The sequence below is a fragment of the Varanus komodoensis genome, unplaced genomic scaffold (assembly GCF_004798865.1).
Source record: "Varanus komodoensis strain SLA01 unplaced genomic scaffold, ASM479886v1 scaffold36, whole genome shotgun sequence".
NCBI classification, from domain to species: Eukaryota; Metazoa; Chordata; class Lepidosauria; order Squamata; family Varanidae; genus Varanus; species Varanus komodoensis.
In genome coordinates this window covers 5,937,159-5,961,291 of record NW_025335873.1, presented here as the reverse complement: position 1 = coordinate 5,961,291, position 24,133 = coordinate 5,937,159, and the positions used below count along the sequence as shown (strand labels likewise).

Genomic DNA, 24,133 nt, shown 5'->3' with positions numbered 1-24,133 from the left:
GGAACCCTTTTACAGCTGGTATTTGGGGCCTTGAAGTCCCTTGGAGTCATCATGACTGAGGCTTACCCTTCAAGAGGTCCCGTTGTTCTTCTTTTATCTGCACATTTATACATGGTTGGCTGTCTGTAATACCTGTTGACATTTATATATTTATTTTATTGATTTTATCTAAGGCATTTCTTTTATCGTTCTATTAGCTCAGCACTCTCAGAACAGTGTACAGAATATGTTGAAAATTTACCAAATAACAACAATCTAAAAATGGGTTTCAATCTGCCCAAAAACTTCCCAATAACAAATTTCAACAGCAACAAGCAGCAAACAACACATTAGAGCACAATACATAATAACAACTATTTCACAAGAACCAAGCAAGTAAAAGCTAATATAAAACCAGATAATCAACGACAAAAATGTTGGGAAAATAAGAAAGTTTTAAGCTGGTGCTGAAACATATATAAACATATATACCATCAGCACCAGATAGCTGCCCTCTTTACTTCCTTCAGGGGTGACTCATGGAGAGGGACCTCCATAGATGATATAAGGGTCCAGGTAGGTGTGTATGGAAGAAGATGCTCCTTTAGATATCCAGGCCCTAAGCCATTTAGGGCTTCCTATGTTAGTGTAAGCCCCGTAAAACAGGCCCGGACTTGAGTTGGTAACCAGTGTAGGTGATACAGCACCGGGCTGTGGTCATTTCTCCTTGCCACCATCAGGAGATGAGATGGCCTGTTCTGTACCAACTGAAGCTTCTGGACCATTTTCAAGGGCAGCCCTACACAGAGCACATTGTAGTAGTCTAAATGTGAGGTTACCAGCACATGGGTTACCATTGCTAGGTTTTGCCCATCTATACCCTTGTGTATATACTCTTGCACTTAAAGTTCTCCAGATGCTACAGAAGGAAGATGTAGACCATTCGGCAAAACTCCTAGGAAAGTATCAGCCACACTGTAATCCTGCAACTTCCCCCATTAGCTCCTGCTGGGTGTTCATAGAATGATGGGACTTGCATTATTGATTATGAGCTTTGATTTATAGCACATTCAGGAGCAGATCATCCTCTGGGGAAGGTCAGAGGACGTTAGGCCTCTGTAATCTCTTTGTGTCTGTGCCTCCCAATTCTGTCCCCTACAAAATGATTTGCATTTCTAGTATATTGGCTGCCGCCATCAAATCGAACCCTGTGATTTGAGTTGGGGTGGGGGGGCAGGTGGAAGAAGGCCTGTTGGAACCTTGAGAACATTTTGACGGGCTCCTAGGGAATATTAAATGTAAAGCATGTAACAACATTAAATTAATTTCATCGATTTTCAAAAGAGGGGTCCTTCGGAACACCAGAATGTATAAATAATAATTGGCCTGCTTATTATTCCTGCCTTGGAGAAGACTGCATTTCTCAGTCCCTTGAACAGCTTGTTTACCTCTTCCCCTTCAGCTTGGACTAATAGATAGATCTGGTTTCCTGGGGCTGGCTTCTATTCCATTCCCTTTTATTATTGGTTTTTGTGCAATTCCATTACCTGTGCAAAGCTCCAAAGCTTCAGACATATTGGTTGGGAGGTAATGATGGTATTTGAACCCAGGCTAATGCCTCCGCAGCGCATGCCACGTCTCCGGATTGGACTCCGCAACGTGGCAGCTGCAGCAAAAAGCAGAGCGTCTTTTCCCATTCAAGGAGCGGAGCGCTGCTCTCTCGGCAATCGCCGTCCCCGTCAGCTCCCATTTGCAAGGCAGCCTCACGCAGGGAAATTCAAAGCAGCAAAAGCAAAAGACTCCCTCGATGCGAGAACTGTATTAGTTCCCCACTAGCCATTTCGAGCTAGCTGGGTCCCCTGCCTTTGCCAATGTCCGTTTTACATCCTCTGGCCTGTGTGTTCTCCCTGCATGCAGATGAGTCCAGCAACATGACCAAGCCCTGTTGCAGCTCCAGCGGCCATGTGTTGGGCTTTCCTTAGGCCAGTGCGTGCCCTCCACACCGCCGGTGGCGAGAGGGTGAAGGGACTCTGGTCAGCCACTGCTTCAGGGGCTTTGCCAAGGCTCTGCCTGACTCTGCAAACGGGGGAACGTGCAGAGGACGGAGAGCCCAAAGGAGTCTGTCTCTCACAAGCATCCTAACCAATGCGCGCCAGTAGTTCTTGGATAAATTCTGCAATTGGGTAGCATGACTAAAGGTTGATGTTTTCTGTGGGTATATATCAGTTTGCATTATTCTTGCTTTGTTGTTTGGGTAATTTGGGGTGTTGGAAGAGGAAACATGGGTGAAACACACACAGAGATGGATTAGCTACTTGGAAAAAAAAGGCAAGGTTATGCCTTTCATAAATATTCCAGCAGTCATTTTCAAGAAGACTCCTCATTTTATAGTGCTTTAAAATCATGGTTGCTTTCAAAAATGTTAAGATATTTTTGTTGTTAGAACTGGAAGTTTGTGAGCAGCCCTTAGTTTGTTGGTGTGTGCGTCTCTATCAATCTAGAGGCCAGTATAAATTACATAGATACATTTTTAAAAGAGAAATAGGAAAGAGTTGATTTATGACAAGAGCTCTTCATGGAGGAGGAAAGTATTTTTGTAGACTTCTCGGAGTGCACCCTGACAACTGGAAAATCAGTCTAAGCAGCCTGATGGTGGAGACAGCACAGGGAGGCCCATGGGTTTGTTGGCGATTCCTCCCTGTGCGAAATAGCCCTACAGTTGTGACTTCTACCCTGAGTCTGTCTGAACTGCACCGCCTCTTCAGAATCAAGAACAAAAGCAAGGTCCACATCTGGTTGGATTTTGCAGCATTCAATCTATACCAGCTCATGGGCAAGGGGCCAGTTCAGAGCATGTTAGAGCAAAGAGCATGCACAGAAGGAATGAAAGGGCTTTAGAAGGTGCTACTAAGATGGAATCACTTCCACCCACATAGCAAAGCTGGGATGAGCAGTTAAGGCATGGGAGGTTAGAAAAAGGGGCAGAAAACCGGGGCCAATTCTTAACTGGCTGCTGGTAAAGCTGAACAGCTGAGGTCCGTTCAGTCCAGCAAATGGCAGTTGGGTCCTGGTTTAGCAGGCATGGGAAACTTGTCACCGTCCAGAAGTTTCGTCCTTCAGCTCCCTTCATCCTTCACCCTTGGCCCAAGCATCCAGCTTGCTCACTGCAGTGAGAAGAAGTGAAAGGGGTAGTTTGAGCAGTGTTTGACTTTCCAGCTGTGGTTTTCCATTGTGGTTGAACTGGGAGCTCTGGATTTTTCTTCTGCTTACAGGCCAGAATCATTGCTCTTGCATCACGGCATGAGAATTTTGCATAGAACTTGTGGTGCAAACTTAAAGCTTTGATGAAAAAAATGCTATTGTAGTAAAAAGCTGAGCTAACCATTGAACTGCTTTGGAATATTTCTCTTCTGCAAATTTACTCTTCAGTCCTTAACTTTCAAATTCCCACAGGGAATGGTGTTCCAATTTCTACAAGAGTCTCCCACCCCCGTGATGCTGTCCAACTTCCCATGAGAATTCAGAAATAGTAACACAGTTTCTCTTATGTATAGGAAGTTTGACCCTTTTTGTTATTTCAGTCCTCATTTGGGGAGGATTTTCCCTGGTTTTAGGAAACCAGAGGTTGATTTATGTCAGTTTTAAGCTGTCATGATGCCCACAGCTATTCCTTTATGAAATTAATCCCTGCTGAATTTCAAAGTATGATTTGCATTTGAAAATCTCAGTTATTGAGAATTGGCTAAAGCTTTGGGTAACTTCTTAGAAGGGGGACTTCCCTGTTGCAAGCCACATACCCTCTGCTTTGCTGATAACACCTTCCCCACACCCCACTTCCATATCCAAAATCCCTTTCTTTCCATCCACCTTAAACGCACCATATTACATACTGTGTCTCCTCCACAGATGTTTGTAATCTATTCTGTGGGTGAAAATAGTCATTATCCTGTTAGTTTGCCATGGTGAAGGAAGTTCAAATTTGCATTTCCATGGATAATCACCATGCACAAAAATAAGGTCTTCTCATCTGACAAAAGTAATTGGGAAGAAGGTTGATCTGCCAAGGGAAGTCTCCTGCATGATCTGCCATGAAGGCATCTCATCTGCCTTCTTTCCGCTCAGAGCAGATACTGAGTGAACCCATTTAAATTTGGGTTCGCTATGGGGAGAGGAGCGTATTGGATAGTGCAATCTGTGAGCAGGAAAGAGTGTTATACGAGTGTTCCACGGGATGAGCATCACGGCGGAGTACGTTAGGACCATAGGGCTGTTATGCACTGAGGAAAAGATACATGAGAAGAGCGTGAGGTGTGAGTACCAAAACTGCATTGCTTTTGTCCTGCTTTTGGAGTTCCTCATTCACGGCAGCCGTTGGTTCCACTCTGGGGGAATGATTTGCTTTGCCTCTCTTGAATTATTGGATGCCACCAAGGGAGGCACCCAGAACGTCATCAGCACTGCCCTTGGAGAACAGCTGGCCTGAGGGCCACGCTCCGTGCAAAGAGGCCATCAGCCACCTGTCCATGGCAGGTGCATTTGCAAATCAAATGGCAAGGAGACTAACAGAGAAGGAAGTCTGTGGGGAGGGGTGCTGGAGGCTCTCCCCTTCTGCCCCTCCCTTCCCTTGGGGCAATTCAGCCATTTTTCTCAAGTTCCAAAGAAAGCTTATTACCCCTGATGTCCGTTACCATTTCCACTGCCTTCTCCCTATTGACATGAGAAATAAGTTGGGAATGGAGAAGGAATGGGTCTTCTGATAGTTCCTTTCATTGTTCAAGTCGAAAGGCCACCTGTCAGCCCATTTTGCATGGGAATGGGGTACAAGCAAGAAAAGTAACAGACAAACATAAGGCTCTTTCTGGATCAGACCAAAGGTGCATCTTTCCCAGCAAAATCCTTGTTTCCCAGCCATCCCTCACAGCCAATGCCCAAGCACTGGCATTCCAAGGTGTCCTGGAGGTGCCATGTAGTCATTATGACAACAGATACTCTCTCCTTCAATGAATTGGTCCAATTGCCTTCCAAAGCCATTGAAGTCATCATGAATCCCATGGCTAAACTATGCCCAGCGAGGAACTGGGGAATGCCTTAATTAAACTACAGAAGGGATTTGTAGCACCTTAAAGACTAATGTGTTTATTGCAGCATATGTTCTCATGGAATATAACCCACTTCATTAAACAGAGTCCACAAAAGCATTTGCTCGGATAAATATATTACCCACAAGACTCCACACTGTTTGTCTCCAAGAGGCTGATAGGGTTAGCCCTTGGAAGTAGATAAGCAGTGCTGTGTGGAAGAATTATTCCATTTTGTCTGTCCAAAGGACTACAAAGAATACGGGGTGAACTTCCTCTTCAAGAGGAGACAAACGAAGTGATTGCTCTCTAACTATATGGAACCAACAAGAGCAGGAAATTAGATTATCTTGGTGTGAAGCTTTTCCATCACACCTCTGAATACAGGATGTCAGTCTTGAGAGCAGAGCCATCAAGCGGAAATAGGCAAAGTTCTACAGCTATTATGAAAATACCTGACAAGAGTCGCACTGAATGGGAACAGAGTTTGAAAGGCATGTGAAGCATCCATCACACAGGATTGGCCTACATGCTCTAATGCCTCTCGTCAGACGAGGAGACTTTTGCCGACGCGAGGCCACCCAAGGCTTCTGGGTCCAGCTCCCAGCTGGGTGGGTCCAATCTTTTTTCCTGCGGATACTCCTTGTTGCATCTGTCTGCCTCCTCCCCACCCACCTCTGCCTTCCTCATCCAGCCAGAGGACATGTGACAGCTTCTGGCAAGGCATGAATTTAGCAGACCTGGGAAGTCTCCAACTTTTTATTATTTTAATTTCAACCTGGGAGTATTGCATAGTTGCTCCCCATTATTAAGCAATGTGGCAGAAATTGGCTTTACAATTATACTAACTTAGATTTATTAAATGCCTCACCCTCATCCCCGCGGGAAGCCACTGCTTTTTTCCTCTTCTTTTAATTGCCTTTTTTTTTTTTAAGTCAAAATGCATTGGGGAGACTTCAGCTGCTTATGCTGGGGTTCCTGCAGTGCAGCCGTCACTGTGCAAGAGGGACTTCATTTGTTGTCAAGACAGGAGGTCGGCCGGAGAAAAGCACACCGTGCATGGAACTGACACCCGGGAGGTGCGGCTGGACAGGTGTCAGAATCCAGTACCTGGAGGCATTGGCCAGGTCCCCACTGGCGCCTTCCCCAGGCCTCTCTAAACATCCCCTGGCAGCTGCAGCGTGCCATTTGACTTCCCCACAGTGCCTCAGCGATGCTGCCTTGAAAACACTGTCCTGGTTGCATAACTGTAGTAGCATGTCAAATCGCTGTTGGTAAGCTGAGAAGGCAGGGGCCAGGAGCTGGATGGGTGTCCACATGCAGAAGCAGAGTAGGGGACTGATGCTGGGCTGGGCTGGGCTCCTCTCCTCTCTCCTCTCCTCTCCTCTCTCCTCTCCTCTCCTCGGATCTAATCTGTATGAATACTTTTGCAGCTCCCGGGGTGGAGCAGGGACCCACCAGAGTACAGCTGGCCAGAGTCTCCCTCAGGCTGGATCTGGGCGTGGATTAAAGGGCTAGGATAATGTGTGGGGTATGCAGCAAAAGAGGGGAGCATAAACAAATCCACAAGGCTCAGTCTTCCCACACCACTTGACCAAATCATGGCCCCTCCGCCATGGTAGCCACGATGGGGATTCCACATATCGGAAGGGGGCACAGGCTTTTAATAAGACCCACTTGTATTGGCTGCATTGGGATGGGAAGTCAGCATGAATCTGCAAAGTAGAAGCGGTCAAAACTACTTGGCTCCTGCGAAGCTGACGGAAGTTTTGGCACTGTCTGGAGCACGAGCCCCGTTCCATTCCAGGTCGATACTTGGAGCTACAGTGAGCACTTAGCCATACATCAAGCATTAGAGGACATTACTGTTTCTTAATAATCCTCCACCAAGCCAAATGGAGAGGGATGGCATGAAATGCTTGCTTCATGTACACCTCAATTTGCTTCCATGATATACTGTGTGAACTGAAGCAGAGGTCAAGAGACTCATGGTTTCTAATTGGTCACTGTCACCATCTTTCTCCCTACCAAAGATCTCAGGGCAAGCGGTGGGCACTTTGAAAGTTGGGGAGACATCCAAGTGGTGCTTTCTCCTCTTTACAAGTTGGAATGAGGGTAGAATCCTGTACCAAGCCTTCTGTGTTGGCACAATGGACCTTTTCTGGCATAATTTTTCCTCCCTGGTGGGGTCATTTTGAAATGGTTAGTTCATAAGATGAATGTTGGATCCATGATGGAAGGCTCCAGAGAGTTTCTGCTTCTGCTGCAGCATTCATCTGGCATATTCCTACAGGAATCATTTCAAAACAAAAAAGAGAAGACTCGTTTTCCATTCTCCTGATGACTGATGTGTATATTCTGTGTGAGGCCAGGCGTCTCTTAGTCCACTGTCAGGCTAAGCTGCTGTCCCACAACATTTCTTGGCCTCAGGCCGAGCTGCGAGCTTCAGGGATTCAGTGATACCTCAAAAGAGAGGGTGACTATTAAAGGTTCCATAAATCTTCTGCAGCTCCAATTTCAATGTGAGTTGGAAAATACCTCCAGGCTTTGGAGGTCTGCTTTGAAGAATTGTTCCTTGGGGAAAAGGGATCGAGAGGCAACCCCTCCCCCCAAAAAAGCCCTTTCACAAAGGGCCCTCTACCCCTGAAGGTTCACTATAAGTGTGGGGGGCTTTTGCTTCCCAGCCTGGCTCCTCCCAGGATCAATTCTTCAAAAGAATTAAAGGAGCCCTTGGTGTGTTTCTGGGAGCCAAGGCTGCCCCCTGGGCAAACTCAGTCTGGAAGAAAAACCAATATTTCTCCTTGGCTGCTTTGATGAGCCCCCTTTGAGAAGACAGAGAATCTGGACAGGTTCAGCAGTTAGCCAAGCCCTCTCTAGAACTGGGGTGGAAATAGCCCAGTTGGATTTCTACACAAATCTGTTGCTTCCATGCACCCGTGTCTTGTTCCAACTTCCGCTGTATTTTCTGTTTCTGACTGCTGGCCTGGGACACTTGACTTGGAGACACTTGTCTGGTTTAACACACAGAATCATAGGATAGAAGAGCCGGAAGTGGCCAAAAGGCCATCAGGTCCCCCCCCCACCCCCGCCGTTGCAGGACACCAGTCGACACGATCCCACTCAGACGGCTGCCAGTTTCTTTCTGAATGTCTCCAGTGAGGGGGAGCCCATGAGTTCCCCAAGTAGTAGCTTCCATTGTTGTATTGCTCTGACACTGTGCAAATTCTTCCTGGTGTCTAATCTAAATCTGGTTTCTTTTTACTTGAGTCTATTATTCCATGTCCTGCACTCTGGAATGGGCAAGAAGAGATCTTGTCCTCTCTATGCCATCATCCTGGATTGTGTGGAATTATTTGACTTGTTTAAGGTATATTTACCCAACTAATCCTGAATGTGGGTTTTGTGCTGTCTCAAACATTTGCTCAATGTGAGCATGTGCTGGGGCAATGAAGGTGTTTCCTCACTCACTTTAATGCACAACAGATGGGATTCTTACTCTGTACCCTCCTTCCTGAAAAATGTGGAAGGGACATCAGCACACTGCTTCTCCTATGAACAGAGATTTCCTCAGGGTCTCGTCGGAAGAACCAGATAGCCTGCTCATCTCAGTTGCTCTTCCTTCCTTCCCAGCCTCCACAGCAGGCAGTGTGTCGCAACCCAGCAGGGGTTGATGGGTATGAGGAACTGCAGAATTGATGTGGCAGGTAGTACTGAGAGGATTCCATGTGTTCTAGCTTCTCGCTCCCTCCAATACTATAGAGGTTGCAGCTCCTGCCAGATGTTTTGCTCCTGAAATGGCAACAAGTGAACATCTGGAGGACTGGAAGGGAATGCCTCTTGTCATTAAGTAACTCGTAAGCCTGTTGCAACTGATGGGAAGGGACACATCCCTTGGGCGTGAGATGCTGATCAGTTAGGAGGTTTGGGGGAAAAAGAGAAAAAGCTGCTGCAGTTGAGCTTCTGTCCCTGATGAGTTTGGATGCTGCTTTCTGAAAGGACTAGCTTGGAGCTCGGTTGCCTCGCTCTTTGTTTTCTGCTATGCGCTTCGCTTGGGAAAATACACACATTTGCCTGGTTTATGGGAGAGCTGCCAACATTTAGTAGGTGAAATCATTGCTGTCTGAGCTGCCCCTGCTGTATACCACCTGTTTGAAGGTCCATGTGGTGTGTTTGTGTTTTGTTTTTGCCTGGCTAAAGATGTAGCAGAAAATAGCATGGTTGCCCTGCAGTAGTAGGATCATAGAACCGAAGTGCTGGAAGGGAGCTTGGTGGTCATCTAGTCTAACCCCCCTCCAATTGAAGGTTGTGTCAGATGCCACCTCCTTCCCTTCGCAGGACTGGAGATCAGTTGTTGTTCCAATCACTTCGCCTCAGGCTGCAGACTAGAATCCCTGTACGGACAACAGAGAGGAAGGATCAAGCCCTTGTAGCTTGGCACTAGGTTGCCAAGCTCAAGTAGGTCCTCCAGGTTGCAGTATCAGAAGCCAGTGTGGGCCCAGTGTTAGTGTTAGAGGCTTCCAGCTCTGGTTCCAACCAGTCTGTTCTCCATGCCCTACCCTTAAGATGGACCATCCTGCATGGTGACCTCTAGACTGCTCTTCGAATGCAGTGCTATGCCTCCTTGGTCATTTGATGCCCAACTCTCGGAGTCCCACAGCGACATCTGCAAAGCCTCCATTTCTGTGATTTTGGAAGCTCTTCTACCCCCTCTAATTTGCGACTGAGAGCTGATAACCCATTGCACTTAGAAGAGAGAAAAGGGAAGTGTTTCTTGCGTGGTGCACATTCACACATTTGTGTGGGTGTTTTTCACCATTCTAACTGGCACATTTCAGGGCTGGTGAAGAGGGGCTATCTTAAGACCACACAACAGCTGTGCCATCGCTCAAGATTCTTCACTTGACAACAGCTGATAGGCAAGTTCAAGCAACACGCAACCAGCACAGTGTATTTAAAGCAATTGGGTCCACTATCGTGGGAGGAAGGAAACATATGCTACTATGTATATTATGAACTATGATATTTGAGAAATTCAGGAAGCAATTCGTTGCAGATTTGCTCATTAGTTTGTCTCATTTGAGATGATGCCTCTAAAGGAACTCTTTCTTTGGTTGCCCATCCAGTGAAGGACATGGGGTTGGACAGTTGCCAGCAGTCACAGTGGCTGCACAACCCTTGAAGAAGAGGAAATTGACGCTAATGCAAGAGCTGTAATGACCCATAGAAACTTCACATCCAGCCATTCATTGCACCCTACTTGCCCTTAGGTCGTTAGCAATTGTGATTCACACGGAGATGTTAGTGCTCCTGATCCTTTTAAACCAATTTCCCTGAAACCCAATGTACCAATTATCCATTGAATGACCTTTGGTGGTTATAAATATTCCATTTTCAAAAACAAATGGTGACGGCCATGCCTTTTGGTGAAGCAATAGCAGGAAAAGATCTAGTTTGGAATGGCCTGGAAGACTGACTTAACTAGCATTCCCATGATTTCTCTCTCCACCTGCCTGTCTTTCCTATGCTAACCCCATGTATGGATGTGCAGTCCTTGCAGGTGTCCATGTGTCAAAGCCCATTGCATGGCTATTCATGTATTTACTTGATAGCTGGGATATCCAAGGCATGCTTTGAGCCAAGGCTTGTTGGATTTTGAGCCCACGACATGGCATTGCAAGAGGGGCTAGCTAACTAGAGGGGCAGCATGCAGCCAAGAGCTTGCCCACCTCTGGAAGGGCCCTCCCAGAGGGGTGGGGCCCAGGGATTTAAAAACTTTGCCCCCATGAGAGTGGGTGGCATCAGAGGTAGAATGTGTCCCACCATAAATAAGGGGAGTGAATTTAAATTCTTTCCCAACTGGGTTCATTACTATGTTAAATACCGTGATACTAGGGTGGTTAGTGGGCTGTGGTTAATGTCAGCTCAAGCATCTTCGTCTAGGTGAGCCTGAACACTTGTTTATCTTTGCATGCATGTCTTCCCTTTCCATCCCACTCTTTCCAAGGAGCTCAACCTGGTGTCAATGCTTCTTCCTACCACCAGAAGTGCTCTGCTTTGTTTGCAACTGCCCCCCTGTGGTGAGCCACCAGAACTGCACACTGGGACATTTTCCCAGGTAGTGAACAATCTGTGGCCTCTGGAATGGTCCTGCCCACCCAGGCTGGCCAGTGGCTCCTCCTGCATGCTAGGACCTCCCTAAGACTTCCAAGCCCCAGTGAGTTCCTTGGGTATCCTTGGCTGCAAGCTTGATCTCATGGCACACCTTCTGCTTCCCATCCAACAGTTGCCCACAGTTCAACCTTCACACCGCGTGCCATTGTCCCATGTCTCAGGGTTGCCACAGAGCCCAAGTGTGGGCCATGTCCATTGAGATCACCCTCTGCTTTTTCTGTGAGAGGTCAGTTCCTCTACCAAGCTCTGTATCTTTTGGACCCTGGAAGACTACAATTTGTGCAGGCCGTCCACAGTTTTCAGATCCATTTCCATCTATCGGGAAGCTTTATTCAGGCTGCCTTGCTCTGGTGTAACTGGGAAAGGTTGATTCCTTTAAGCATTACCACCGTGCTTTGAAATCGGGCATTATCTTAAGACAACTCCCATGCCTGTTCTTGCAGGAGAATAAGCTATCTGACAAGAGTGAACTTTTAAAAGCATATTGTGTTTGAGCTGAGGGTCACTCAAGGAAAGGTTGTGCAATATTTGATATATTTATTGTACACTGCTCAATAGAAAACTGGCCTTTTTGGGGTGGGGTGGAGTGGAGACCCTTAAACACAAATGGCTTCCCCAATTGTCTGCAAAATTTTGCACACAGAATCTGTATAGATCAAAGATTTGGAGGACCCAGCTACAGAGGCTTCTTAAGGAGAGATCGTATTTTTGGATTACCCAAATCTCAGAGCAAGGCAACATAGCACTGACAACCACAACTCCCTAATTAAGGCATCCATCTCAAATGTAATGCTTTAATGTCACATAATGCATACAGGCAAGGGGCTGCTGTGTATTTTTTAAAATCTGTTTTTGTTTCATGTCAAGTTTTCCTACATTTCCAGTAGACATTCCAGGGGATGCAAGACCCTTTGCCTCTCAGGTGTTTAGAGCATATCAGAAACAGTTTAATAGAATAAGGAAAGGAAAGTGGTCTGGAGAAAAGCAAGGATACCTTGGATGCCTTCTTTGCAAGTCTACCTTTCTTTGCTTTTGTTGTGGAATTTGGGCACCGTAAGAATAAGCAACCTCATTTGGGATGTTTTTATGGATAAAGGCAAGTTTCCCTATCAACTCCAGGTGTAGCTAGTTGTGAAGTTGCATCCGACCCATTGTGACCCCATGGACAACATTCCTCCAGGCTCTCCTGTCCTCCACCATCCCCCAGAGTCCACTTAAGCTCACGCCGACTGCTTCAGTGACTCCATCCAGCCACCTCATTCTCTGCCGTCCCCTTCTTCTTTTGCCGTCGATTGTTCCCAGCATGAGGGTCTTCTCCAGTGAGTCCTTCCTTCTTGTTAGGTGGCCAAAGTGTTTGAGCTTCATCTTCAATATCTGGCCTTCTAAAGAGCAGCCAAGGTTGATCTCCTCTAAGGCTGACTGGTTTGATCTCCTTGTGGTCCAAAGGACTCGCAGGAGTCTCCTCCAGCACCACAATTCAAAGGCCTCAACTCCAGGTACAGGAACTTTTGATATGCGGTCGGCAAGACCATGTCTTAAACACCATAGAGTTCCCATGCATCTTTGTCTTGGTCTCCTGACTCTGCCTAGACAGACTCCCATCATCTGGAGTCCTCCAGATAAGCTGGCCTGCAACTTCTCTTTTGCTCAACCAGCATGGCCATGGAAATTATGGGAGCTGTAATCCTTTTAGGCAGTGAGCACTGAGTTAGGGAAGGCTAGCCTGGAACACTGGTGTTTGACGAGAGAGTTAGAACATCCAACCAGATTAAGGTAGGTCAACCACCACCATTGTGTTTTGCTTTTTCAAGATGTGTGTGGGCGCATGTTTAGAGGAAAAAAGGAGAGATAACAAGAATAGGAAGGAAAAGTGAGAGAAAGATGGCGAGGGATACATTAAAATATCTTAAACACACTCCCCTGTTGCAGGTAGAGGCTGAAGTCTGAAAAACTGAGGGACATTGTGTAGAACCAGGGTGCCAAGGGCAGTTGTCTTGTTCTGCTTGTCATATCTGCTTGCCCTGTTGATTTCTTTCCAGGCTCTGGTTTGTAAGCCAAATGCTTCCTTCATTTCCCAATGAGAATCTCCAGTCAGCTTTATTCACAAGACCCTTGATGTCTGTTTGCTGTGAACTGTTGGCAGGCTTTCTTGTCGCGCTTGGTGGTGGCCACCCTCCAAACCTTTACCCTGAATAATGAGTCTGCTCGACTGTAATGAGCCGGATCCAGTTCACACAGTCCATTGTTGCCCATTCGCACTTGGCACCAGCTTCACTGTGAAGGTTCCCAGAACGGTACCTGCAATGGCTGCATGTGCTCAGGGATGGAGCTACAGATCATCCCCTTTGCATGACTTCACTGAACATTGATTGAGAAGATCATAGAATCAGAATAGTAGAGTTGGAAGGGGCCATGAAGGCCATCAAGTCTGACCCTCTGCTGTTGCAGGACACCACGTTACACCAACCCACTCAGATGGTTGTCCAGTTTCACCTTGAATGCCTCCAGTGTGGGAGAGCCTACCACCTCTCAGGGCAACTGGTTCCACTGCCATATTGCTCTGACAGTGAGGAAGCTTTTCCTGATGTCCAGCCTGAATCTGAGTCACCACAACTTGAATTTGATTATTCCATGTCCTACACTCTGGTATCGGTGGAAAGAGATCTGGACCTTCCTCTTTGTGACAGCCTTTGAGGTACTTCTAGAGGGATCTCATGTGCTCCCTCAGCCTTCTCTTCTCAAGGCTGAACTTGCCTGGTTCTCTAAGTCTCTCCTCATAGGGCAGTGTTTCCAACCTGGATCATTTTTGTTGTTCTCCTCTGGACCCTTTCTGATTTACCTGCATCTTTCTGAAATCTTGGTGCCCAGAACTGGACACTGTATTCCAGGTGAGGTCTGACTAGTGAGGAGCATAGAGGAACTACTACTTCTCGTGATCTGGAAGTCAAATCATGCAAATTAATGCATCCCAAAATAGCATTTGCCCTTTCGGCAGCTGCATCACATTGTTGGCTCATGTTTAGCCTAATGTTCAGTGTTCCTCTGAAAGTGCAGAGCTCTGCTTTTGTTTTTAACGAGGCATTGACATGTTGGAGAAAGTTCAACAAGTGAAAGGCTGCATCGGTTGCAAAGCATCTAGAACGTATTCAAACTGAGGGCATTCAGTCTAAGGACAAGCATATTAAATGGTAGACGAAACACGGCGCTTTTCCCATTACCTCTCCTTGCCAGCAGCTTATTTTATAAGACTTGTTCTCTCTGTCAGTGAGGATAGAATAAGCTGCATAGGATTAAAGGAATTGCCGAGCGTGTGTTCCAGCCCCATGACAGAGCACACGGTTTGTATGCAGAAGATTCCTGCGGGTGTCTCTAGCTCAAATGATCTGAGGTGGCTGGCTTGCAGTGTGCAGGAGATAATGAAAGCAATGTCTGCCAGTCAGAGTAGACAGAACTCAATCAGATTGCTGTGTTGTGCCTGACCCTTTCCTTCTTGCCCTGGGGCTCCAGAACACCAGACAGTCCTTTGCAGATGCAGATTTCTCTTGGCACTTCACACCAAACAGGACCAGGCCACCCTGAAAGCCCTCTAGCAAGTGGGACAATAGCCTCTGCTTATGTGAAGAGCACCTGAGTGGTGAACCCAGACTCTGCTCAGTCCTTTGCTTGCATTTACACTGTGGGTGCCACCCTCAGGGTGCTCCCCCTGGTGGACAGGCAGCTGGAGAGGTTCCCACGAGGCCTCCACTGGGCAGCTCGTCTCTCCCGATGCTTGATCGTGGTGTCGGGGACTGGGAAAGGCCATGGCTTTCCTTCCTCTTCTGGATCTCAGGTGTGACCTTGATGGACCTTCGGAAGCTCCTGACCTCCCATCACTTCTCTGTGCTCTCCACCTCAGAATCCAAGGCAATTCCTTGGAAAGCTGGCAAAGAATGGGTGCTTGCTCATGTCCCTGGCCCTCAGCACACCAGGGTCCTGACGGATAAGGGATGTGCTTCAGTGGGAGACTAAGAGGCAAACATTTTACTTGCCATTGTTCTTTGATGGTGTACCTGAGAGTAGGGATGTATAAAACTTCCATTTCAGTTCAAAATCTAGCAGAACATGCGAGCCTGTATCCAAACTGGGACTTACTTTTCAAAAAAAAGCCCAAGCATTCTTAAGCTCCTGAACAGGTTCACCAAACGTGTCTTTTTTGGAAATCATTGCTTTCAGATTTGCAATCAGAAAGCATTTTTAAGTGTGTGGTAAGTGGAGTGGGAGGCGCATATTTGGGTGCAAGTTTTCTAAAAATGTACACTTCAGGGAAAAAAGTGTACTTCAGAGAGACTCTCCATTCAAGAGTAGGAATGAGACAGGCTGAGCTCCAAGGGGGAAATTGCAGAACCTCGTTGAGCTCAAGCCGGTCTGGTTCTCCCTTCCCTACTGAAAAGCTCTGCAAGGACTTCCCCAACAGACCCAACAGCTTGCTTTGAAAGCCCATAGAAGGAGCAAATCTCCATCCAACACGTCCCTGGGATGCTTTGCAAAGGGACAGCCTATCCGTGTTTTCCATGCGGGATGTTCCTGGCATCAAGTAGGAGGCAATGTGGAAGATGCTTTTGAGCCTGTGACCCTGAAGGAACACTGCCACTCAGAGTTGGCTGCCCTGGCCATGGTGGCCAAAGTTTTTGACTCAGCGGCATCCTCTCTACTATCCATCCCACAGGGCAGGGGACTGGGGAGTCACCCGAGAGCATCCAATGTTGTGTCTGGGTTCAGACAACATGACCAGCCATGGTTGTACAATGGTTAACATGTTGTCCTGTTTGTTGTGGTGTGCACTGGAAAAACCCCTGCCAACCAAGGTAGCCACACAGAATCGCTTGTCATGTTGTGTGAACACAGCCACTGTTGGTTTAATAGCTAGCAAACAGATGTTTGTTCCACAAGTCTCTGCAAACCTGGAACCAGTCTGGACCCTGGGAGTGTGTCCAAGGAGCCGCTTTGATTTGGATCAAATGGCCCCATTGCACAATAAGCAACTTCACCACTGTTTGGAGCACTGCCGCAGCAGTTCCAACACACAAACGACAATCACGGTGACTTTGCAGATCCCTGAAAGCAGAAATCTGAGGCATTTTGCAAGCTCCACACCTGTAAGGATGGCAAAGCTGTTTTCCCCTGGCCTCCTCTTCATTTCCCTGCTTTTGCTTGTGTGGGTGCCATTCCTCCCTGTGCTGTTTTGCGTTCTCAAATCTGAGCAATTAAGGAGGGAGGGCCCAAGTTACGGCAGCTCAGGCATCACATGGCTCTGAAATGGAGCTCAGCCTTCGCACACTCCGCCTTCGGTGTGATTAGTATTCTGCTGCTGAGATGAAAAAGGTTGCCAAGATGGAGCCCGAGGCATTCTGCCAGAGATGATTGACTGGATCATTCTCAGCACTTTGCAGTTGCCGACCCAATAAGTTTATATTACAAAACTGATAACCCACCCACCTACCCACTGTGCGGTTAATTTTTTAAAAAATTAAGCAGGTGCTAAAGACTCGAAGCTGCAATAGAGACTTGGAGAAGGCTTCTGCTCATCACAGGTGTGTTGAGGTTGCTCGTGGCAACTCTTTGGTAAGAAAGGGCATTTTGCTTATGCTCAAAGGCATGCTCCTAGTCTTAATATTCTCTGTGGAGGGAGGACACCAAATAGCTACCCTGACACTCAGAGAAGCATCATTCCCAGGGGAATTTTGGGTGGTGGGGAAGTATGCAAGGAATCTGAGCAGATTCAAACGGACCTGGATTTAATATTTGCCTGATAGTTTCTCCATCAGGTGACTTAGGTGCCTTAAGAAGGTGCCAGTTAAAAGAAAATTCCAGTCCATGTTAGTTCATCTCTCCCTGAAATCCTGCAGTCCGTTCTCTCGCTAGTTGGATAAATAGAAGGGAGAAACAGAATTATACTTCCCAGTTATGGCGGAAGTTAATGGGAGCTTTCCTTACAGCTTCTCAGTGATTTCTCCAGAAGGGCAGGGAGAGGGTAGACAAATGACCACATCAGTCTCCATGCGACTTGGTGAGCTTCTGGATTTTTTACAGACCTGACTCTAATATCTGCCAAGTTTGTTAGGAATGGCTACCAGGTTTCTCTTGTTTGAAGGGCAGGCAGAACGCTTTGGAGTTTCTTTCTTACAGTGTTCCTCTCAGAGGAACACACCCACAAAATAGGAAAAAATACAGAAAGGGCACAACAGCAGCAGCAAAAGAAATCTTAATCCTTAACTAAGTTTCTAACTGTTTCCTGATCTTAGTTGGATATATTTTATTTATTTATTAAAACATTTCTATGCCACCCCTTGCCGAAGCCTCGGGGTGGCTTACAACACAATAAAATACAATAAAATACAAGAATAACAATATAAAATTAACAATATAAAATAAATAACTATGTAAAAGAAGTAAGTCTATATGCATTTTAACACGGTTTAACGTTTTGCAAGTTTTCCTCCCCAGCAATGCTGATTTTACTTGGAGTCAAAGCTATACAGTTGGGGGATGGAAAAGTCCCCCATTATGATTGCCACCCATAACATTTGTGTTTTGATCTCGGCAACCAGAGTACAGAAAAGAGAAGGACCTCCATGGGTGAGCTGGAATGGTATGATACAATAGGAGGGGAGAAACTTTCAGCTAATTCCAGCTGAAGTTTCTCATTTGTTTGCCCTAGGTGGAATTTCTGTTTGTATGTACCTGTGTGCCCCGTAAGTAGCATTTTAGGAGCTGAGATAAGACTGTGCAAGACATCATCCCCATCTGCAACCTCCAAGCTTATTACGCAGGAACACCAAGTTTTGGTGGGGCGTAATCCTAGCCCTGCTTAGACAGAAAGGTCTTGCAACTCCTACGCTGCCCCAGCCAGTGCTGCTGGGTTTTTCTGGATTTTCTTACTACTCCAACAGACAGGATAGCTCCCCGAATGACCGATAAATGCAGAATAAGTTCTTTTACTCCACTGATCTAGCCTTATGAGTCGAGGAGCTCCATAGGAGTAGCTGCTGTTTGGAAAGAGGCTGTAAATCCCAGGTTCTGCATTTATTTCCATCACTCTCAATAACTCAGAAAGAGGTGGTGGGTGAAAGGAGCCTGGTTTACAAGCTGCTGCCTTCAACAGTACTAGCTCTTTGGAGAGAGGTCAGGCCCCGAGAGAACTCCTCCAAGCTCGGATTTTATTGCAGGTAAAAAAAGTTCCACTATTCCGTATGCATTGCACTTTCAAACGGAGAACGGATGAGGCGAACAGTTAACTCGTATGGTCACAGTACCTCTGTGAACCTGAACCTGGGTCTTCCCCACCCACTGGCAGGGATCTCAACTGCATACAGCCCTTTAGTCTCCGCCAGTTCAGCTGGAAGCGCTACAAACGTTAGCTTGCTTTTAGGGCGTGCTTTGCCCTTGTGTGATTGGCAGGGAGGGGGTGTGTGAGTGTGTGTGTGTGTGTGTTTTTTTCCTTTTGCAAACAATATAACTGGCTCCCTGCATACTTCTAATTAATGTGGCATTTGACCCTAATCTAAGCCCGGCACATGGAAGTGATTTGAGCAGCGGTGTGTGTTCCTGAAGCACCTCGATGCAATTTCTCCATTGTCACTTTTAGGAACATAACCTCATTGGACAAAGGGGCGGATGGTAATATGATTAACATTTGTAGCGGTGTGAGCTGGGAGAAAAGGTAATTAAATCTCATGCTTCGTGGCTTCTACTAATCGCTGTCATGGGTCGTGCCTCTCTCTTCCTCTCACCCAAATTAATGTGTTGACATGGGTGCATTATGGGATGGGAAGGGTGCTGGGAAGCTGCTTCCTGGAGGAGGAATTCAGAAGCACAGGATTCTGCTTTCTTCCAGATGGGGGCATTTGCCCACCTAGCCCCATATTGCCTGTTACGACTGGCAATTGCTTCCGGTAATGGATTCTTAAGAACACAAGACAAGCCCCTGCCAGATCAGGCCACAGGCCCATCTGGTCCAGCACTCCATGCGCACGATGGCAAACCAGCTGCCCACAGGATCCCCCCAGCAGGGTGGGTGCAAGACCTCCGCCTGCCCAGCTCCTCAGCAACTGGCACATGCAGGCAGACCACCCCTGGTCAAGGAGGTAGCCCGTGGCCAGCAGGGCTAGTGGCCTCCTCCCTTGTGGATCTGGCTGATCCCTCTTTAACGCCATCCAGATTGGCGGCCGTCGTCACTTCTCATGGCAGCACATTCCACAGCTCAACTATACATTGTGTGAAGAAGAACATCCTTATTTCTATCCTAGCAGATAGCTGCCCAACTGCCTCCTGAACGCCTCCAGCAGGGGAGATCCCACCACTCCCTTAAGTCATTGGTTCCATTGTTGTTCTGCTTTGTCAGGATTTTTTTTCCTGATATCCAGCCGAAATATGGCTTCTTGTCACTTGAGCCCATTATTTCATGTCCTGCACTCTGGGATGATTGAGATCTTGGCTTTCCTTTTTGTGGCAGCCTTTCAAGTACTTGTAGAGTGCTATCCTTTCTCTCCTCAGTCTTCTCTTGAGACTAAAAATTCCCAGTTCTTGCAATCACTCCTCATGGGGCTTTGCTTCCAGTCCCTGGATCATCCTTATCGCCCTCCTCTGAACCCTTTCCAGCTCATCTGCATCTTTCTTGAAGTGTGGTGCCCAGAACTGGGTGCATGGAGCTCTGGTGTAGAGAGAGGTGTGCAACAGAGGTACTTTCCCACATTTGTACCTGGCAAGTGTGCCCACACTGAGTGTAAGGACGGGACTATCTCCTGCTAACCTTTTGGCTTCTTGCGGGGCCCATCCCCTGAACACAAGAGTGCTTGGAACATCACAACATTCACATCCACACAATTCCAACAACCTGAAAACATGCAGTCACAAATGCATATACAGCTGTGCCCTGTGTACTTTTACATCCTTGTACCATTCCAATTAATTAGGTTCCCTTTTGATACTTCCCCCTCCAAGACACAGAGAGAAAGAGAGAAAGAAAATAAACCGACTCCTTCCCAGGAGCCGGTTATCAACCTGCCCTCCTTTGAACAAGCAACTTCCAACAGAAACTCTGCCTTTCACACTCACTAGACCAGTATTTTCACTGATGGAAGGTTGTGTGAATAGTGTGTCGTTCGAAGGCATGTACAGCCCTCTGCTGGCTCCAAGATCTAACTGCATCTTTGTCCTTCTCTGACAAGTCTAGTATCTCCCCACCAGCCCCTGAGGCTAGAAGGTAGAAGAAGGCAGGGAAGATAGGAAGTGTTGGCCAGCAGCCTTGTTCCTCTGCTTCCCATAACTTGCTAAGCAACCCCCTGCTCTGTTTTCTTTAAAAACTTGAGGAAACTCAGCTGCTGAGTTGCCATTACATGGGCAAGAGCTAGCCATGGTTTTCCCCACAGCAGAGTGGTTTCCTGGAGGTAGATGAGAACATTTGCCACTGACTTCATATGTGCAGCCTTAAAAGTGCTTCATTTTGGGGGGATCCATAGCTCAGGGGCGGAATAGTCTAGCAAAAGACCACCACTGACAATCAGTCAAGACATACGGGGTTCGATGGACTAACGGAATAGGGCAACCTGCCTGTTCACATTCTGATCGATATGTGTAAATGTGCAATAGAGGGGTAGTCCAAAAAATTAGAGTATGACTTTGGTTTGGTTTTTCCCTCCCATAAGTTCTTGTTCCTTCTTTGCCTCATGCATCAGCCTCTGCATTAGTTCCATTTTGCAATTATGTGGTTTTCACTCACGGGGATCCAGAGGTTTTGGTTCCATCATCCTTCCAGGGGGAAAACGCATGGAAATTGGAGCTCGTTGTTTGTCCGGTATGGCTTCCTTTTCTTCTCCTGCACTCCTCAGGGGATCTGAATGTGCATCTCACATGTATCTGAAACTTGCCCTTTTTGACCAAGAAACTTCCGCCTGTGCAGGTCCTTCTCCCGGGTCTGTGATGCGGGCAGAGCAATTTGCTGCATGGTTGTGGCATCCCAGGGCCACCATGAGAAAGGCAGTCTAATTCCTCCCACCCTGCTGCTTTTGCTTCCCCTCACCTACTGTATCAGAGAACTGGCAGTGCATAATTTCTTTCCTGATGGATTTATCTGGAATCCACATCCAGCATATACTTTGCAACAGCATCAGTCAGTGGCATGACTCTCTCCTGGCACCACCACCGTCTGCTCGACACTTTCTGCTGCAGAGTCAGCTTTCCATGGAGGTTGGAGCCGTCATTCTGCACAGAAAGCTATTTACTGAGGGGCTTCACCGCTATGGCCAACTGTCACCACTCCAGCCTTCTTATTTTGAGCACACGTTGATCACAGGAAGTGCCGCTTCACAGAAAAAGTGGCCCTGTTCTGGTACCCTTGTTCTGTGATCGCAGAATGGACGCTTGCCTGATCCTCCAAGTGGGTTGCACCAATTTAAAGCACAACATGGGAGCAACACGACAGATCCGCAAGACACAACAAGAGCAGATAAAGCACAATTCTCCATGGAAACCAGCTGAGCCTGCCAGAAGAAAGGTGGAAGAAAGTCATCGAAACTGAGGACATTCAAGCTAAATTAGGCCGGATGTTTGACAGTGCATGGTGGGGCCATTGAAAATGTTGTACCTCCTGCCCCATTCAATCTTTCTTATGCTACAGGTGGGGCGCAGAGAAAGGCCTCCCTGCTTGATTGTAATAAGTGGGAAGGATGGTATGAAATTCCTGATTGGCAGGTATTCTTAGCCCAAGGCATTTCAGGCATGAAAGATGAAGTCTGACACTTTGAACAGGAGCAACTGACTAGGAAACAGTGCAGGCACTGTGGGATAGCTGCAAAAGCAGGACAGTCACCACCTTTGCTGCCAGCTGGACCAGTGGAGGCTTCCAAAGACCTTTGAATAGAATTCCAGTAATCCAGCCTAGACATCACAAGGCTTTGCATCACCATCACAAAAAAAAAAAAACCCTACCCAGAGACAACCCATGTCAAAGAGGAAGGTCAAGATCTCTTCTCGCTGATACCAGAGTGCAGGACATGGAATAATCAAGTCAAGTTGTGACAACCCAGTTTCAGGCTGGGCATCAGGAAAAGCTTCCTCACGGTCAGAGCAATACGACAGTGGGACCAGCTGCCTGGAGAGGCGGTGGGCTCTCCCACACTGGAGACATTCAAGAAGAAGCTGGGCAGTCATCTGAGTGTGATGGTGTAAATTGCAACAGCAGGGGTTGGACTCAGTGGCCTTCATGGCCCCTCCCAACTCTGCTATGCTATGATTCTATATTGAGGACAAGTCTAGGAGCACCCCAGATGGTGGATCTCCTCTCCCTTCCTCCAAAGGTGCTGATCTTAGGCCTGCCTTTGCTTGTTAGAATCAAATAGCAACATTGACCAGAGAGCAGAATCCACTTGTGCTGCGGCTCTGCAGGAGAGGAATGTAGACTCTTCCCCCTGCAATGTGTTTTCCAGCTGAAATTTCTCCACCATCTGAGCTGTTCTTTCCTTTCAGAGCAAGGTGTATGGTTATAACCCTTGGGACCTTTGATGTCATTATGGCTCACCGGTAGCCATTGATCCATCTCTCTGTCTTGGCACTGGCCTTCCTGACGGAGCCCTTTCCCCACTCCTTGTGTCCCTTTGAACTGAAAATTCCAGAGAATGACCCCCATGTCTTGGTCTCGGGACCCCAATCTATACAGAAGAACCGATCAGTAAGCCCTGGTCTTACTTTGTCGAGTTGCCACTTCAGCTTTTGTTGGAGGTTGGAGTCTGATGAGTTGCTCTCTCCTGCATTATGGCAAAAGCTCTAAGTCATCCTTCCTTATGAAAGTGTACAGTATGTCCAGACTGGCTTTCTAGATGCAGATCAGTAGGACTGTATTTGATAGGTGTTCATATTAGTTATTTTTACATAGCCCCTGAAGAAAGGGATCAGAAGGGCAAATAGACATGGGAAAGAGGATCATTGCATCTGTTCATAGAAAGGGTTTGGTGAGAGCTGCAGACTTTGGACAGAGTAGCAAAACCCCACTATCGCCAAGGCATGGAGGACACACCAGATGATCCAAGTAGATAAAAGTCATATGGACATGGGATGCTTCCAGATGGAGGGCTTCTAGCATTATCAAGATGAAAGTGTCTTGCAACAATCCCATCTTGCTTTGTTCCTTAACCATTTGCTGTGGCAAGAAAAAAAAAAGATGGAAGATGTAGTGGGGAAACATGGAGGAACTCTGAACAAAACATGGTCGTGTGGATGCCCTGTAGAGGTTTCACGAATGAGGCAGGATGAGGGGCGAATAAAACATTCATTGGGAAGCACCCCTCTTCTAGGTGTTGCTTGCACTGGGATGAATCTGGGACATTTTGACCCTATTACTACTATGCTGTCGATGGGACTATTTCCTGTCGACATCTGACCTGCACGAAACGGTATTGCCAGAACGAATGAACCAGACGTTATGACCATATTACAAACGGATGGTATCCATTCCAAGCCCATTTAGTATTGGTGGTTTGAGCACACTATTTGAAGGACTAGCGTTCCCCTCCCTGTCTCTGAATCATCCATCGAGGTCCTTGCACACTGAACTGTGGCAGCTGATGACTCGGCCATGCCCAGTCCTGCAGTTCTGGAAAGTCCTTTCCAGAGAGGAGTACCTGATACCCCTTTAATAGTTCTTCATTTCCAGGCAAAGTTTGCTGTTATTCCTACAGGCTTTTTGAAACCCTGCAAATTTGTGTTCCCAGATTAGGTTTTAAGGGGACTTTAACCCTGGGATCAAGTCCATAAAGGAAGCTACAGCCTTAAGTTGAGAACACCTGAGCAGGGCTGTCAAGGGCAGGGCAATTTGGAGTGCAGCCATTCATAGGACTGCCATAATATGTAGCTTCCATATAGCCTGAAGTGTC

The 24,133-nt window shown here is 47.1% G+C and overlaps 1 protein-coding gene across 2 annotated transcripts in view; it reads left to right on the top strand.

Annotated features, from left to right (window-relative positions):
• ASTN2 (astrotactin 2) overlaps nucleotides 1-24,133 on the top strand; it is a 301,533-nt gene that overhangs the window by 160,357 nt on the left and 117,043 nt on the right. The gene's annotated exons all lie outside the window — the stretch shown is intronic.